The sequence below is a fragment of the Mobula birostris genome, chromosome 4, assembly GCF_030028105.1.
Source record: "Mobula birostris isolate sMobBir1 chromosome 4, sMobBir1.hap1, whole genome shotgun sequence".
In the NCBI taxonomy this organism is placed as follows: Eukaryota; Metazoa; Chordata; class Chondrichthyes; order Myliobatiformes; family Myliobatidae; genus Mobula; species Mobula birostris.
This window is the reverse complement of record NC_092373.1, coordinates 195319921-195327097: the sequence shown is the minus strand read 5'-3', so window position 1 is coordinate 195327097 and position 7177 is coordinate 195319921.

The window sequence follows — 7177 nt, the reverse complement described above, 5'->3', positions numbered from 1 at the left end:
CCTTCCCCTCTGGAGATTCTCAATCGCACAGTAGCAGCGGCAGCAAACCGGGCATTTCAGAAGTTTCTCCAGGTGTTCCTCCGTGCTCTCACGGCTGTCTCCATCAAATCAGGATTGTGGACGGCCCCCTAGTTAACACCTACAATATCATTCGGAATGGCCACGCACGCTGCGTCGCGCCACCATCTTCTCCTCCCTCCGATAATCACCTATATACGTGTAATTGTCCAGTGAATTTCCCAGCAATTACAATACATTTACTTCTGTATTTTTCGAGAAGCTTCTTAGTTTTCTACAGCAAGTTTCATTCCACTTGAATTTGGTTAATTGTTATCACTGGAATTTTGTTATCTCTAGTTGAGTATGAGATGACCACAACAACCTTTTCCTTTGTCTTTTCTTTGCTGTCTTGGGTTGGCTTTCTTTGTTCTTTATTCTTGTAACACATAATAAAATGGTCACCCGCAATAACTTGCAAAGATTCAGCATGGCATTGAAAATGTTGAACAAACTTCTGTAGGTGTATAAAGAGTATACTGACTGACTGCGTCACAGCCTGATAAGGAAACACCAATGCCCTTAAACGGAAGAGCCTACAAAAAGTAGTGGATACGGCCCAGTCCGTAATGGATAAAGCCCTCCCCACCATTGAGCATGTCTACACGGAGTGCCCTGGCAGGACAGCAGCGTCTATCATCCAGGAATGCCCACCACCCAGGTCTCGCTGCTACCATCAGGAAGAAGGTGCAGGAGCCTCAGGACCCACACCACCAGGTTCAGGAACAGTTATTATCCCTCACCCATCAGATACTTGCCCCATCACTGTAATATTCCCATAACCTATGGACTCACTTTCGAGGACTGTTCATCTCATATTCTCAATATTTATTGTTTATTTGTTTATTATTATTTCTTTTTTATGTATTTGTACAGATTGTTGTCCTTTGCACACTGGTTGAATGCCCACATTGGTGTAGTCTTTCAATGATTCTATTATGGTTATTATTCTATTTTGGATTTATTTAGTATTCCCACAAGAAAATGAATTTCAGGATTGTACGTGGATATATATACTGTATGTACTTTGATAATAAATTTACTTTGAACTTTGAAATAACATGTAAGTGGCAACTGAAGAATTAAACACTATATGATGGTCAAAATACACCATCCATACTTCGAAAGTAAATTTTTCAAAGTTCAAAGGACATTTATTACCAAAGTATGAATACATTACACAATACTGAGATTTGACTCCTTACAGGCAATCACAAAACAAAGCAACAAATTTCAAATTTTCTGTTGAACTTTGAAGATGTATTCCCCATCTTAACTTCTGAAAAGCCTTTGGATCACAGAATCATGAGGATCCAACAGGACCAAGAGACCAGTTTGTATATCATACGATATACAACTCAGCTTCACTTTCCCTCACTAACCCTTAATATTCATACAGTCTATTGATCTGTCATTCCAATCTTGCACTTTATTATCTACTTGCATTGCACTTTCTCTGTAGCTGTTACACTTTATTCTGTATTGTTTCTGTTTTACCTTGTTCTACCTCAATGCATTGAGTCATGATCTGACCTGGAACAGGAACATTTATTACCTTTCAACCATCAGGCTTCGGAACCAGTGTGAATAATTTCACTCACCTGATCCCTGAACTGATTTCACAACCTATGGACTCACTTTCAAGATCTCTACATCTCAAGTCCTCAGTATTGGTTATAATATATTTTTTATTACTTTTTTTTTATATTTGTACAGTTTGTTTTCTTTTCCACATTGGTTGTTTGTCAGTTTTGGTTTGTGTGTAGTTTATCATTGATTCTATTATATTACTCTGCTCTACTGTGAATGTCTGAAGTCCTCGTTTATTGTCATTTAGAAATGCATGCATGTATTAATAAATGATACAATGTTCCTCCAGAGTGATATCACAGAAAAACAGGACAAACCAAAGACTAACACTGACAGAACCATATAATTAAAACATATAGTTACAGCAGTGCAAAGCTATACCTGTACCATAATTTGATGAAGAGCAGACCATGGGCACCGTAAAAAAAGTCTCAAAGTCCCGATCGACTCCCGAGTCCCTGATAGCAGGCGGCAAAAGGAAGAAACTCCCTGCCGTAAACCTCCAGCACCGACAACTTGCCGATGCAATGGAAGCAGCCGACCACAGCCGACACTGAGTCCGTCCATCCGAAAACTTCGAGCCTCCAACCAGCCCCTCCGATACAGCCTCCCGAGCGCCTTCCTCTGCCGAGCGCCTTCGACCTCGCCCCGGCCACCAAAACAAACAAAGCCGAGGATTCGGGGTCTTCTCCTCCGGAGATTCCGGACCATACAGTAGCAGCAGCAGCGAAGCGGGCATTTCAGAAGTTTCTCCAGATGTTCCTCCATACTCTCATGTCTGTCTCCATCAAATCAGAATTGTGCACAGTCCCCTACTTGACAGATTATAGACATCATTCACCGGAGAGGCCGCATGCACGCTGCGTCGCGCCGCCATCTTCTGCCCCTCCTACTTTGGTAATGAATTTACTTTGAACTTTGTATGAACAGTATGCAAAACAAGCTTTTCATTGTATATTGGTACAAAACCAATATCAGTATCAAAATCTCCTGACCACCATCTCAGGTGCATTTGGGGTGACTAGTAAACGGCCTTACTGAAGATGTAAATACCAACCAGGCTCCTCAGGTCACCTCCCAAAGCAGCAAGCTTTGCTACCAATTGGACCAGGGCAGCAGCTGCACGGGAGCACCACTAGGCACAAAATGCTGATTTGGAAATATATTGCCGTTCCTTTACTAGCATTGGGTCAAGACCCTGCAACAACCCTACCCAACAGCACAGTGGGAATACCTTCACTGTAGTGGCTCATAAAGGTGGCTCACCATCGCCTTCTGAAGTGGAAGTTTAGAAAGATGACCTTTACTTGTCACTTTACAACATCAAAACATACAGTAAAGTGCATCGCTTTGCATCAACGACCAACACAGTCTGAGGATTGTGCTGGGGACAGCCCGGCATGCTAACTGTACCTCCCGGGAATGTGGGAGGAAACAGGAGCACCTGGAGGAAACCCACCTGGTCACAGGGAGAACAGACAAACTCCTTATAGGCAGCTGTGGGAATTGAACCATGATCAATGATCGCAGGTGTTGTAAAGCAATTGCACTAACTCCTCACTACTGTGCCACACTAATAACTATAATAAGGTTTGTGAAAAACTGCTGGTATAGGTCATCAGGTTAGTATTGTCACAGGTAATGAGATATCAGGAAAAGACGGTGTTTGCATTCCAAACGTCTGCAGATCAAGCTAGTTCAATGAAAACAATAGAATAGAGCCTGACAGATGTAGAGCAAGTGCAGTGCAGGTAAACTGACAAAGTGGGGCACAGGTAAAAAGCGTAAGTGCAATGTAGGTAGATGGACGAAGTGCAGTGCAGGTAGACCAAATGCAAAAAAACAAAATAAAACAAGTAGTGAGGTCGTGTTGCTGGGTTCAATGTCCAGATAAACCGTACAGGTAGGATATCACTGCCGATGCCCAACTTCAAAATATTCATGAGAAAGATTATTACAAAATTAGACTTGAAAGGTTTGATCTTAAGGTCAGCCCTTTCCATTCGCTGGCAGGTTGGATGGCCTACCCATGAGAAAAAGTGTCAAGTTAACTGTGTACAAGTTCAGCCTGACGAAGAGGTGATGAGAAAAAATGCCAGCCACCTTTCAAATCTGAAAGCTCTGTGAAGACATAATGGAGCTGAGCTAATTGCCTTTGGTATAAAACCTAATTGCACTTAGAGTCGATGTCCCTATTGTGCTTGTGGAAAGAGGCTAAAAAAAAAGCAAATCTTCAGTGTTCTTTAATTTTAATGAAAATGTCACTTCTGTAAATGCTTTCTTACGGCTTTTGAGGAAATGTCAGGGAATGATTCACATATCTTTAACAATTCACTGCTTCTTCAAAAATAATAAAGAGAAGCTGCCTAAGGGCTGAGTCACAGAGCAGTCATTGGATTTAACCGAGGTATTCATTAGAAATCCATCAGAGAGATAAAGATTAGCTTTATTTGTCACATGTACATCGGAATATAGAGTGAAATGTGTTGGTTGTGTCAAATCAAACCAGCGAGGATTGTGTTGGGGGCAGCCCACAAGTGTCAACGAGTGATGGGTGCTAGTAGAGCACAACGTAAAAGGAATTCCTCTCCTCCCACAAATGCTGCTTGACTCACTGAGTTCTTCCAACAGATTGATTGTTATTGTAGGCTCCAGCATCTGCAGTCTCTTCTGTCTCCATTGTCACAATAGTGTTCGTCCATCGTCAATGTCGATGAGGACCTCAACACCATTATGATGGTGTCGAGACTAGCGCGTGATTTGGATTTAAGTGAGGGGGAGTTGTGCAACATCAGCCTCACTCTCTCTTCCCAATTCCCATCTGGATCCAGTGGCAAGACAGAGTCGAGACGGCTGGAGGTGGGACTAGGTGCAGTGGATGACCAGGATGTCCTCTGTGTCTTGTCCTGCTCTACACGTTCCATTATGCTTGCAGAGACCGCCTTCTTGACCGTTGGACCTTCCATTGGTCTCGTCCGCTCAATCCGCCGGAGTCTGTCTTCACATGCTGGGATAGACAACTCCTTATCACACTGAGGGTTTGGGACCCGTCAGCTACCCTTACCGGGTTTAGCCAGCTTGTCAAAGCCATTGCTCGGGGTGTGGCCACTGTTGCATGCAAACAGCTACGGGGAGCCACAGGTGAGAGATGAGTGCCAGGTGGACTAACCACTTTGAAAAGGACGCGACATGTTCCCCCACCAGAGGTGCTACCCCTCCCTGATACCCCATACACCCCTTGTCACAATAAGGCTGTACTAGATGTCAGGTATGCGCAGACGTCTAAATATAAGATTCTGAAGTTAAAGATCTGAAGATCTGCTTTATTTGACACACGTACTCTGAAACATCAAACCATACAGTGAAGTGCATTGTTTGCATCGAGGATTGTGCTGAGGCAGACAAGTGTCTGCCATGCTGCCAGAAACAACATAGCTTTCCCCATAACTTACAAACCTAACCTTTATGTCTTTGGGATGTGGGAGATGGCCATGGAGAAAACGTACAAATTCCTTACAGACGGTGGCGCGAATCGAACCCAGTCAGAGATTGCTGCCACCATAAAGCGTTTGACACTAACTGCTATGCTACAATACTGGCTGCAGTCACTGTGCAGTATCACAGGGACACACACACAGAATGCTGGAGGAGCTCAGCAGATCAGGCAACATCTATGGAAAAGAGTAAAAAGTCGACGTTTCGTTGTGAGAATCTTCTTTAGGGCTGAGGAGGAAGGGATAAGGTGCCAGAAGAAAATGGTGGAGGGGGAGAAAGGGGCCAGCTGGAAGGTGATAGGTGAAGTCAGGTGGGTGGGAAAGGTCAAGGGCTGGAGAAGGAAGAATCTGATAGGAGAGGAGAGTGGACAATAGGAAAAAAGGAAGAAGAGGACCTGGAGGAAGTAATAGGGCAAATGAGAAGAAGTGAAAGGTCAGTGAGAGATAGAGAAAATGGAGGGGGGGAGATATTTGTTCATTGTGCAGCGACTCTGCCCCACTTGACTCCTGTTCGTCTAGGGTAAACCGGCGTTGACCCCGCCAACTCTGTAATCGCGTTGGTGTGGATAGTGTGTGATTGCACCCAGGTACAGGCCCACGACATAAAATATCAAATGGTACACAATAGGCAAGTAAATGATTACACTTTATAATTATTTCTCGGTGATGGGTTAGTAGAAACAAATAAAATAAAGGCGCCAAATCAATAAGTTTTATCACTTCTGTGCACAATAATTTGTTGGAGCTCACGAAATTCAGTATCCGTTCCTCCCCTCAATCCTCGGCTGGGATCACTCCCGGTGATCTACCAGAGCGCTGTCCCACGTCCGACCTCTTCTCTTCTCCTCGACCAAAAGCCTGCGCTTCTCCGGTTCCCACACACACAGATAGAATAACATGACTTCCATTGGCTGGCAAATGAATACAAGTCTCGTTATCACTAATTATAACCCAAACATGCTGCTATAGAGAACCCCTTACTGAGCAGTTAACAGTACAGAGAAGCCATTTTGTCAGCCTTAATAATTAACATTACGATGAGTATTACTGAGAACCCTACAACTGGAAGGAGAAATCGATACTTATACCATCAGGTTGGAGGCTACCCAGACAGAATATAAGGTGCTGCTCCTGAGGGTGGCCTCATCCTGGCACCAGAGGAGGTCACGGATCGGCACATCGGATCAAGAATGGGAATGCAAATTAAAATGTTTGGCCACCGGGAAGACCCACTTGTGGCAAATGGTACTCAAAAAATGGGTTTTGTCGTCAGCTTCTAATGTCAGCATTGGACTGCTGTACAGCAGCAATCCAAAAACTGCTCAGGTTACACACTTTCACTTTCCACCACGTGGAATGCCTCAGCCAGCCTGTATCGCCAGTTTCCATTCTGGAATTCACATCACACAACTAAACTGCCACATTTTACTTGCTGCTGGGGTAAGTTCATGGAACCTACCAACTCAGTGGGCTGTGAACGTAGAAGATAGAACAGTACAGCACAGGTGTGGGCCCTTCAGCCCATAATCTCCGTGCTGACCATGATGTCAAATTAAATTAATCCCATCCTCCTGCACATGTCGATATCCCTCATTCCTTACTTTGTCTGTCAAACTATCTTTTTTTTAAATGTTATATCAAAATAAACTTAATAAATTATTTACAAGAATAAACTGCAATGACTTTTCATTCTTACATTCGTAATCACTGCTTTAAGTAGTGTTCTGTTACATTCCTTGAAAACAATAGGAAAGTTGTGAACTCAGCTCTATCATGGGCACTAACCTTCCCAGCATCCAGGATATCTTCAAGCAGTAATGCCTCACAAATATAGCATACATCGTTTAAGACCCTTATCACCCAGGACATGCCCTCTTCTCATTGCTGCCATGGGGAAAGAGGTACAGGGGCCTGAAGGCACACACTCAGTGATTCAGGAACAGCTTCTGCCCCTCTGCCATCAGATTTCTGAATGGACGTTGAAGCAATGGACACTAACTCAGAATCAGAATCAGGTTTACTATCACCGGCATGAG